The following is a 12570-nucleotide window of genomic DNA, read 5'->3' as shown; positions in this document are numbered from 1 at the left end:
AGCAGTGGTGTAGACATACAAGGTAATACTACTTAGCAAAAGGCAAATGAACTGCTGATACATGTTCTAACATGGATGGATCCCAAAATGATTACACTGAGTGAAAGAAGTCAGATAAAAGAGTTTGTAGATGATTCCATTTATACAAAATTTTAAAATGCAAAAATGCAAACTGATTTATAGTGAAAGAAAGCAGATCTGTGGTTCTCTCAGGATGAGGGATTGGTAGAGAAGGGAAGAAAGCTACAAAGGTAATTAAAAAAAACTGGGCAATGGGATGTTTATTAGCCTTTGTCAGGATGATTTTATGTTTTTTTAAAAATATTTTATTTATTTTTTTCATGAGAGACACAGAGAGAGGCAGAGACATAGGCAGAGGGAGAAGCAGGCTCCCTCTGGGGAGCCTGATGCAGGACTTGATCCCAGGATCCCAGGATCATGACCTGAGCCAAAGGCAGATGCTCAACCACTGAGCTACCCAGGTACCCCGATTTTATGGGTTTTATATAGATAAAACATAAACAGTACACTTTAAAAATGTGAATATTTTAATGTATGTCAGTGGTACTTGTTAAAAACAATAAAATGAATAAGTGGATTAAATACCCACACCCTTCCCCAAAAAAGCCTAGATAAAAACAACAAAATCAAAGAAGCCCAAAGGAGGAGTTATTAAAAGGTAACAATCAATAAGGTAGATAATGGAAAAATAGTCCACCTAATAAATCAAACTCTGTTGCTATAAAAAAAATTAACAAGGGACACCTTCTCCCTCTGCCTATGTCTCTGCCTCTCTGTGTCACTCATGAATAAATAAATAAAATCTTTAAGAAAAATTAAGAAATTAGACAAACCACCAGCTAATTCATAAAGAAAAAGGGGGAAGAGAAGCAAAATTATACAAAATAAGAAAAGATAACATAAATATAATTTCATTTCACAATAGATTTCAGAAATGTTAATAACATTCATATCTTTGTTAAGTTTTTCACACACAGTGTAGCCCTCCAGTGTCTAGAGATCCTTGGTGGAGAAGCCACTGATTAGTTAGGGAAGCCTTTCCCAAGTTATAGTCTTTCTCTTCAGAGATCAGTTTCACCAGCAAAGACTAATCTTCTGCCCATAATGGAAACAAAAAAGGTGGCAAGTGTAGACCTCAGTCCAGCCTGAGAGTTAAATAAAAAGAGACTGTGGTCATTTTATTCAGACCTTCGAGTTTGTTGACCTTCACTTCATGATCCTGTTTTCCATATGGCTTCACATCCTCCTGCTGGACTGATTTCTGAGCTCCAGAGACTATGTTTTTCAACTTCGCAAAATCTTTGTAGGTTAGGGAGAAAGGGACACTCTCCTGGCTGCCAATGCCAGGGACGGGGTGGAAAGTAGTTCAACCTGGTTTTCATACAGCCTTTCACATAATTCTGATTTGGGGCCCATATCTGTTGGTGCCTCCAAGCACCTAGCAGTGTCTGCAGGGAACACTAGGGCATGAACCTCTTCTGCTGTATTAACCAGGGCTCAACAATCTGCTTTACACCTTTTATAGTTTTATCGATTTCTTTCTTCTTCACCTACTTCCTCCTAGTTCTGACTGCCCTTATGAATTTACAATTTTTATTCCTTTACTGTTACCTCATTAGGCTTTCCAGAGGGAGCACAGGTAAATGGATATGTCCAATCTCCCTGATTTAACTGGAAACGTGGAATCTTCCTCTATGACACAATTAGGACGATAACATTAAAATTTATATTTTGAAACCTATAAGTTTTAAGTATTTGAATGGATTTTCTTTTGCTTTAAAAAGTTATGCCATTAATATGATGGGAACATTAATAATTGGTTAAGTTTAACTTACGTTAGAAGAGAAGACAATGTCTCTTTAAAAGCCTCCAAATATATTTATTTCATACTTATTTTATACTATACTTATTTTAAATCTTCTTAAAATAAATCAAATATATTTGTACAACCTGTGTTCAAAGTTGAATAAGTAACCATCAAATAATAAGAATGAAAAAGAAAAGGAAAACAAAATGTATCAAGAAGAGATTAACATTTTTCCCCCCACACTTCACTGGTGCTGAAATGTGTTAGGAGCTATCTTTCTTTGTAATGCTTTTGGCATTTCACATCCCTAGCCGATCAAGACCAGCCATATGTTCTTTCCCTGATTTTCCATTTCTTCACTAACTTAAACATTGTGGGGACTGGCTGTGTTACTCACCAGTTGTGGAATAAAGTAGCTGGCTTGAAATTGATTTAAATCAAATCTGATATTTCAAAGATATAAACCATGTTTTTACAGTGTAACCACAACACCCATGGGGTATTATATAAGCAGTTGGATGCAGGTATATGTTTATCAATTGGTCTTTTTTCATCTAGGAATACTTTTCATGATTGTATTGTTTTTCTTTCAGTTGAGTAATTTAATTCAGAAAAAGAATCTTGTTTTCCTCTTTCCACACTTCACCTCCAGGCTTCCAGCAAAAATAAAGTAAAAAATAAATAAAAGAAAACAGATCGTCATGAGTCAGGGCAATGTCCTATATGTTACAAGATAACATTTCAGTATTTTAAGAAAAATATTTACTTTCCATGTGAAAGAACATCTATGTATTTTTTCTAGAAAAACAGTATTTTTATTTGATTACTAGTAAAATATGACATAGCTTAGAATTCCAGGTCATTTACGGAAGGTATCTACATGTTCTTATTTTCCTTCTAGAGCATTTTATTTACTGCTTCACTACTATAGTACTTTAAAATTGCTAGAATATCTTCAGAAAATTATTTAAGCAGCCTGTGCTTCACTTTACTCCTCCAAAAGGATAAAGATTGTAGAACTAATTGTATTTTTTTAAAGATGTATTTATTTATTTGAGAGAGAACGAGTGCACGCATAAGGGGAGAGGGTGAGGAAGAAAGAGAATCTCAAGTAGACTCTCCACTGAGTGCAGAGTCTAATACAGGGAAGGACTTCATGACCCAGAGATCACGACCTGAGCTGAAACCAAGAGTTGGTTGCTTAACCGACTTAGCCATCCAGGCGCCCCTAGAACACTAATTGCACTAACTGACATGCTACTATCATATGTTTTTGCTTTAAGGACAACAGCAAAAAGATGCCTAGAAAAATACATAGAGGAATTAGGACTAATGGATCTTGAGCCAGACTACCTGAGTTCAAATCTTGATTCTACCACTTATTTTTTTGTGGAATTAGGGCCCTTGGTTTCTTCATTTTTAAAATAGGGCTGATAATAATAGTACCACATAGAAATGTTAAGAAATTTAAAGGAAGATAACATACATAAAGAGCATAACATAGTGTCAGTTTCTTAGCAAGAACTCAGTAAGTATTATGTACTAATTGTTATTATTATCATAAACTATTATTATTATTATTACCAAGGTTAGGAAGCTTATCTTATTTATTTATTTACTTATTTTTAAAGATTTTATTTATTCCTGAGAGACACAGAGAGAGAGGCAGGTAGAGACATAGGCAGAGGGAGAAGCAGGCTCCATGCAGGGAGCCTGATGTGGGACTCCATACCAGGACTCCAGGATCACGCCCCGAGCCGAAGGCAGATGCTCAACCGCTGAGCCACCCAGGCATCCCATAGGAAGCTTATTTTAAAATGTTGCCCAAGTACATTCCATTGTTAAATTTGGGACAGAAACCTTAGGTCTTGATTCCTGACCTTCTAGGATTTCACTGACAAGCAATATATTTCAGAAAACAGTTTAGAAAACAAATGTGAACTATTTGATAAAATATGTTAGGAAATTCCTTGTACTATTTTGAAGTGATAGCAATATTAGTAAATTAATAAATAGAATTTCTATTTGCTGCAGTTCATTTGCAATCCAAGAAAAGCTCAAATCAATTACACATTTAATAAATAACAAACAAAAGACAATTTCTATGTCTATAAAAAGGAATGTCAGGGATTTTCCTTCAGAACTATTAAAATTTAAAGACTAATAGCAGTGAAAAGTTCCAGCTGGTTTTAGAAAGAAAATTCTCACTAATATTTCTACATTCAAAGCCAAGTAAGTAATTTTCCAACTGATATGACTTACTGCACAATAGTAATAACCTTTTCCTATCTCCTTGTTTCCAAACCTGTAGACTATTCTTTTCTCTAATCTTAGTGCTTTTTTCTTAAAACGTTGGTTTAGCACTTTCCACATATTCCAATGACAAAGGCGTAATAGACTAAAGAATATCATAGCAAAACCAAAGAACAGTAGACTGAAGATGTTATGGTGGATTTTATTTTCTTAGAACTAATAATACTCATTTTTTCCCAGTAGCACAAATATCATTTTAGTTTTTTTTCTATATTTTATTTTGACCTTAGATTTAGGAAGCTATTCAGAGCCACATTCTCTATTTATCATTTCATTTTATCATTTTTCTCCAACTTCTGTTTCCTTCTGTATTTGCAGTTGATCTCTTCAACAGAAATAGGAGACTGGGAACTAACCTAAACCCTTTCTTCTTCCATATGCTTTACATTCAGTCAGTCACCAGTGCCATGCATTTTGCTGTTTAAAAATCTCTCAATTCCATTCTTTCTGACCTTTTTCTTCCTGTCTTAGTTCCTGTGCTAGTCCCAAATATGAGGACTTCTGAAGAAATGGTCAGCCTTGCTACAAACCCCTTAAGCCCACTCTCTTTCCACATAGCTATCAACATGCTCTCTATAAAACGACCTTCAGAGGTCAAACAGTGCCCAAAGCATAAGTAGTGTGAGAGGCAAAGCCTGTCTTTCCTGGTTTCTGCCTATCTGTCCAATGTCTTGATTTGCCTTTTGCACCGATAGTACACTTCGTTTTTAAAAGATGCAATGCCTGAAAGCTCCCCCCAACCCACATACAACCAGAAAAAATCAATTCCTTTTTTCTGTAATGAGGAAAAGTGAGTTTGATTAACCAAGACAGAGTTTCTTAGATAGATAAAGAAGATCGCTGATTAATGTTATTGGCTTGTCACGCTTCAGTGATGAAGTTGAGATGAGAAAAAATAGAAGCTGGTTGCATCTTTACCTTAAGTAAATAGTCTGTAGCTCTGGGTGGTGCTTCAAAGCTTTCAGAGATTTCCTAGCCACATGCAGAATTGAGGCCACTAGTTTGGTGTCAAAGAACAATAGAATTGGTTCTATGTAGAGGCTTTGGCTTACACCAACACCAGTCGGATGCACTTCTGGTGCTAACTCCTCAGCCTGGACAGTGCTACCTTAAGTCTGTCTGGAAGTAAATTCACATGTGTTTGTGGTATGTAGCCTCCTAGATGGCTCCCAATGATCCCCCACCTTAATATTCACGCACATAGGCAATCTTTTCCCCTTGACTGGGTGGTTTTGTGGCTCACTTTTAATAAATAGAATACAGCAGACATAATGGTATGCTAGTCTTAAGATCTGGCTCAAAAAGCCTGTGGCTTCCTTCTTGGGCACTCACTCTTAGACCAGTCACTGGGAAGGAGGGTGGGGGGCAACAAGCTGACAAGGGAGCAACCTGCAGAGAGGCCCCTTTGAGTGAGCTTTGAAGTAGATGCTTCAGACTGAGTCAAGCCTTGAGATGACGGCAGCCTCAGGCAACAGCTTGACTATAACCTCACAAGAGACAGGGGCACCCAGCTAATCTGGACCCAGATTCTTGACTCACAGGAACTATGAAGTAATGTTTGTTGTTTTAAGCTGCTAAATTTTAGGGATAATTTGGGCAATTGATAAGAAATACATTGTTCTTCACATACTTTCATGCAATTCATTGGCTACCATTAATTTAATTGCAGCACTAAAATATCGAACTACTAAGAAATTCCCATACACACCATATTGTTTCATTTCTTTGAGCCTTTGCACCTTCCTTTCTTCTTCCTAGCCTACCCATGCTTTATGTCCACTTTATGTATTCTTTTCTCTCTGAGAGTTCCTGAGGTGCCAACACTTCCTCTTCATTACTTCTATGCTTTGTGCTTCTACCACTCACATCTGTTGTCATGATTTGAGACTTACGTAATTCCTCAGTATATAACCTAACCCTACATGCCTTTTTTTCTCTGTATGTGTTTAAAGATGACACCTATTTTTCCTCTTAAAAAATACAAAGGAAAATCTGTGAGAATAATAGGTACCAAGTTTATTTATTTTTAACTTTTGGAATCTTTAAATGCCATTCAAATCTCATATAGGTAGAAGGTGGTTCCACATTGCTAAAACAAATGTTAACTTCAAATATGTGGGTAAACAAAAACAGGCACGGTAAAATTGCCAGATCTTATGTGTTTTGAAAATGCACTGTGGCAATTTTCCTTGAAACCTCCACTAACAATAAAAAGGAAGGCACACATGAGGAAATGCACAATAACGGCTTGTAAAATCACCTTCAAATTACAAGGGGTCGAGTGTTCTGGTTTCTTTCGGGTGCCAGTGGCCACTACCAGTCTCTGATGGGTACAGGTGTGGTTGTTTCTTAACCTGTTTTTGTTTTCACTTAATCCTGTTATTATTGGCTGGCTCCCCCAGTGCCTGTCCCATCTCTTTGCCCTCACTCAGCACTGCCATGGCAAGCTCAATTTGCCCGTAAAAAAACCAACCAAACAAACAAAAAAACTTTTTGACTTCCCCAAGATCAATTAGTGAGTTATTTTCTATTCTTAAGTTCATTGGCCTAAAACTGTAGAAGCCTTTGGCCAGGTTTATTTTCATCAGCTACTCATTTTTTCTCATGATGTCATGATTATTGTCTGTTCATTTCCTAGGTCTAGAATTCTAAAAAAAAAAAAAAAAAAAAAAAAAAAAAAGAAAAAAATCCCTGACCTTTTCTTTTAAATTTGTATCAGCCCTCAATAAAGTCTTTGACCTTCTTTTAAATTTCTATCAGTCCTCAATGCAACCCTTTGCTGATTTATTTTTATAATTTTTAATTTTTGATTTATCAGCTTGTCATGTGTTTACATTCCTCATTGTCTCATTACTAAAAGCTGCCATAAGCTTTTCTCTTTACTATAGGTTATTTTTCTTTAAAAATGCTGTGCAGATTTCCCTGGATTAAAAAAAAAAAGTAATAATAAAAACAAACAAACAAACAAAAAACCCAGTGTTGTGTGTTTTGAGTATAGACACCCTAAGCAGGGAAAGAACCAATCCAGTTGGAAATGTGCCAGAAAGGATGGAATATTTGAAAGGAATCCTTCAGTTTCATGATTTTCCTTCATAAATCTTGCTTTTTTCTTGGATAAAAGCCATAAGTACTCTGGAAGTTTGCCTTAAGAATCACACACCTTGAACTATGAGTTCTCACTGTTTCCAAATGCACAGAATGACTGCTACCTATTCCTCTATTACAAATTAGCCTTGATCCCTCAGCTTTTTTTTTCCTCAGCTTTTTAATAATCAAGAAATTCATTATTGACTGGAAATGAGAAGACAGTGAGATCATACAAGAGAGCTAGCTAGAAAATGAATTTGAGTTTTAATCTACTTAGCCAGTAAAGAAAAGAAACCACAACTGGGCAGAAATTCTTTTCAAACATTATGTAATCTTTAATTCTTGCTATTTCAGTTCAGCTTTTAGAAGCAGGGCTGTAATTGTCCCTAATAGACATTCTTCTTCTTTCCTGACAAATTCCTCCTCTCTCTTCAAGATCAACTAGTCTCCTTGAGAAAAGTCTTCTAGGGACATGTAGATAGCTCAGTGGTTGAGCATCTGCCTTTGGCTCAGGGCGTGGTCCCCATATCCTGGGACTGAATCCTGCATTGGGCTCCCTACTGGGGAGCTTCTCCCTCTACCTGTGTCTCTGCCTCTTTCTCTGTGTCCCTCATGAATAAATAAATAAAATCTAAAGAGAGAGAGAGAGAGGAGTTTTCTGCCACCCTTTTCAAGACCCCACACTGAGCAGTTATCAGATTGCATTCTAATTTTCTGTTTACTTTTCTATATCCCTCTAGACTTTGTGCTCATTCCCCTCCATATTCCTTTGTTAGAAGAAAGTCTGTTATATAATAGACTTTCAATAAATGTTTTGAGGAAAGGAAGCAAGATGGAAGAGCTTCAATATAGATTTATCATCATCTGCCAAGAGCCATGACAATAATTTTAATATTGTTTTCTAACTCTTGATAAATAATAAACCTTATTAAAGTGTTTGGTACGAGTTACCTTCAGAACTCCCAGGAATACTAAATCAGCATTAATTGGGCCCAAATCAGTATTATGACTGTGGTTGCTTATCATCTTTATGTGGCTATAATTTTGAGACAATAATATAATAAGTTCTGCACATAATAATTTGAAGTCTACATTAATCTACCAGCCTAAGCTATAACGGGAAATATACAAATGGGTAGTGGATATAATTAAAACTTGAAACGCATGTAAATAGACTTTTAATGAGCTGCTAAGTTACTCTTTGAACTTATACCAATTAAAAAAATTCTTTATTTGAGAGAGAGCGTGAAGAGTGCAGGTAGGGCGAGGGGCAGAGAGAGAGGAAGGGAGTCCTAAGGAAGAGAGAGTCCTAAGCTGACTCCTAGCTGAACAAGGAGCTCAAAGCAGGACTAGATTCCACCATGCTGAGATTGTGGTCTGAGCCAAAATCAAGAGTTGGACACCCAATCATCCACCCAAGCATCCACCAATTTTAATGAGCAGCTAATATTCTCACAGCTTAACATAAAGTGTTAAATAGGAAATAAAATAAGTACATAGATAGAGTTTTTATGAAAATAAGCCCTTTTCCAATGAAGGGCATTACATTTATTCATTTCCTTATTCATCCAAGAAATAATTATTGAGTTTCTAAAGGCTGTAGCAAGAGATAAAACAAATTCCCTGCCCTCAGGGAAGTGAAATTCTACTTGTGGAGATAGACCATAAAAAAAAAAAAAAAAAAAACCTGTCACAAGGGTGTCTCGGTGGCTCAGTTGGTTAAGACCCCAACTCTTGTTTTTTTTTTTTTAAAGACTTTATTTATTTATTCATGAGAGACACAGGGAGAGAGAGAGAGGCAGAGACACAGGCAGCGGGAGAAGCAGGCTCCATGCAGGGAGCCCGATGTGGGACTCAATCCCGGATCTCCAGGATCACACCCCTGGGCCGAAGGCAGCATTAAACCGCAGCCACCCGGGCTGCCCCCCAACTCCTGTTCTAAGCTCAGGTTTTGATCTCAGGGTTATGAGTTCAAGCTCCCTGTTGGACTCCAGGCTGGGCATGGAGCCTACTTAGAAAAAAAAATCCATCATAGGCTGATGATAAGCAGACACAAATACACATAAACAGACAAGTAGATAGAATAATGCCAGCATTGCACAACATACGGAGTTGTTGAGTCACTATGTTGTACACCTGAAACTAATGTAGCTGTGCATTAACTATATTTCAATAATAAAAAGAGTAAAAACATGCACACACTTTATCCATTAGTCCTCTAAGAGTACCCATGTTGAAGAATAAATATAATAATATAGGGAAATGTATGATCAGGAAATGTTTATTTTAACTTTATTTACATTTGTGGAAAATTGGAAACAGCCAGTTTTAGTGGATTGCTAAGTAAGTTTAGAACCTACCTATAATATGCACCACTAAAATGGTTATTGTAATGTTTATGTAAATATATTGAGCCACAGTAAAAAAAATAAAATAAAAAAAAGCAGATGACAAATTATTCAAGCTATGTAACTAGTATGAATTTGTATTTCTTAATATTTTGTTATTTGACTATCAAGATATAATAGGAATCAATAATTCCCCAATTTTCCATGCTAGAACCTAATTTAGTTCATAAGAAATCAACATGCTTGTGATATGGGTAAAAAGAAAAAAGAAAGAATAATATCTGTGTTTGATAAGTGTTATTAACGAATACTGAGGGGTCAGAGACAGAGCTATTTTAATAGTTGGTAAGGGGAGAAATCTATCAAAATGATGATATAAAGATCTGAACATGTTTTCTAGTGAGATAAAGATGATAATGCTTTAGAAGAGTGAAATGTAAGAGACCAGCTGTGATTGCTCAAGAAGCAAAAAAAAATATTTGTTTTAATTTGATTATACATGTAGACAGCCTCAGTGTTCTGTGTTTAAAAACTCAAAGCAAGGCAATTTTATCTCCAAAACAGAGGCAATATTATATCTTACAGGAAACGTGACTCATTTTGGCAATTCAGTTTTCTTGGTTCTTCATGTATGAAAAGGTGTTTCAGATATATGTGTAGATAGTACTACTTTGGAAAATATTTATTGATAATATATTTAAAAATTTCTCCCACAAAGTATGAAGTCAGTTGACTTGATTGCATCTAATTTTGTGATTGACTCAACCTGTTTGTGTAGCTTGTGAAATTTAAATATTTATTTTATGTCATTGGAATTATATAAGTTTGTGTGTGCATATTTACATATATGATGCATTTAAGTTATATAATAATGTGTACCATTTATAGAAAGGTTCAAACCAGTTTTCAAAGATTATTTTGTTAATGATTATTAAAATATTTGGGTTTCCCATTTGCTTCAACGTGGATGGAACTGGAAGGTATTATGCTGAGTGAAGTAAGTCAATAGGAGAAGGACAAACATTGTATGTTCTCATCCATTTGGGGAATATAAATAATAGTGAAAGGGAATATAAGGGAAGGGAGAAGAAATGTGTGGGAAATATCAGAAAGGGAGACAGAACATAAAGACTCCTAACTCTGGGAAACGAACTAGGGGTGATGGAAGGGGAGGAGGGCGGGGGGTGGGGGTGAATGGGTGATGGGCACTGAGGGGGGCACTTGACGGGATGAGCACTGGGTGTTATTCTGTATGTTGGCAAATTGAACACCAATAAAAATAAATTTATTATTATTAAAAATAAATTAAAAAATAAAATATTTGGGTTTCTTTGGAGTAGTTAGGAAGTAATCAGTTAAGAGCAAACAATAGTGTGTTATTTTTTATTTCTGGGAAGAACTTGGGTTGAAGTCATCGAGTTTCTTTTTCAAGTTCAGGTGTCTGGTAATGTTTGCGGACAAGATAGAATTTTGTTCTCTGCACCAGCAGATAAGGGTTGGATTTGAGGGGATATATTGCCCCTAAAACTAAATCAAACTATTTTGCTTCCATTTATTGAGTTTTGATTTTAAATACACAAGGAAATAATAAATATTAGTTTTTGAAAGCACATATCGAGATAGATAAAGCAATTGTCATTTCTTCCTTATAGAAGAGATCTAAATCCTTGCTCCAAATCTCATAAAAATAATTAAATATGCATGTAAATTCATTAATACACTTGGCTTCAAAGAGTTAATTAGTATATTGTCATGCATGGTCATGGGCTTCACTCCACTCGAGTAATGCTCACTTCTGGTACATCAGTCTTTGTATATACTCCACTAATCTTGTAATGTGGCGTGCAGATGCTAAAGGAGCAATCTCAAGCCAGCATGAAAGTGTTTAGCAAAAAATTTTTCTAGAGCTATTACTTAATAGACCTATAACTTGTTAGGAATGACAAAAAACTATAGGAAGCAAGCTGAAGGTTGTTGGAGGGGAGGTGGGCAGGAGGATGGGGTAACTGAGTGATAGGCATTAAGGAGGTCAACTGATACGATAAGCAGTGGGTGTTATACACAACTGATGAATTACTGAAATAAATAAAATAAATGACAAAAATTAAGAAGGAGAATTTTAAACATCATAACCCAGCTTAATTTTTTAGTTGAATTTGTGTCTATATATACTATTTTCCATACACACACACACACACAGAGGTTTATTTGATCCTGTGATTAGTTTTTGACCTTTAATAAAATAGGAATACTATTTGTTGATGGCTATTAACATATGCAGATATATAATTTTAAATGCAAAATTATATTAAATTGAATTTTAATTCCACAATATATAATGAGTTGGTTTTCACTAACTGGTTTGGGCTTAGCCTAAGTAAGGACCTTAAAAAAAAGACTGTTCAGCTGTTCAGTGGTATTTGAGAATGAGTAGAATTGAAATCTATGACTTCATTTGCCACATGTCAGAAGCCATAAAAGCAAATGTATCTAAAGGTCTTTCATGCCTACATGTACAACACAAATGGTCTTTTTCATCATTTACAGTAAATATGATTATTGCCAGATTGTAAATATGGACCCAGGCTGTTCTTCGGGAAATTTACTTCAGTCTGTTTGCAACTCTTTACAGATGTGAGTTTTCCATAAAGATAATATCTTTATACTTTGCTACACACTGTAGATTCAATTATTTCATTTATCTTCAAAGATATATATAACATTACTTATGTAATTCATGTTAGTATTGAATGTTCATGATTTTTCTGTAGATGAAGATAAAAAAGGTTAGGAAAAGAAGATGGCAGTTGCTTCATCATAGAGACATCTCATTTTAAAGACAGCAATATAATGACCTTGATAGAAGTACACTTGCTATCTTTCCATTTTCTTGATATCCTAGGAAGAATCCAAGGACAATGTGCCTCATTTGGGTCCTGGTTGGAATTCCTGCTATATTCTGTATCTCAGTTTGTGGCAGCCAGCTCAGAAGTG

General features: G+C 35.6%; 1 protein-coding gene across 6 annotated transcripts in view; it reads left to right on the top strand.

The window, feature by feature from the left end:
* The window catches only part of CFAP299 (cilia and flagella associated protein 299), a 581386-nt gene that overhangs the window by 365627 nt on the left and 203189 nt on the right, over nt 1–12570 (top strand). The window lies entirely within an intron of this gene.

This window comes from Canis lupus, chromosome 32, assembly GCF_011100685.1.
Source record: "Canis lupus familiaris isolate Mischka breed German Shepherd chromosome 32, alternate assembly UU_Cfam_GSD_1.0, whole genome shotgun sequence".
Lineage (NCBI taxonomy): Eukaryota > Metazoa > Chordata > Mammalia > Carnivora > Canidae > Canis > Canis lupus.
The sequence above is the reverse complement of the archived record's forward strand: the minus strand, read 5'-3'. Positions and strand labels throughout refer to the sequence as shown.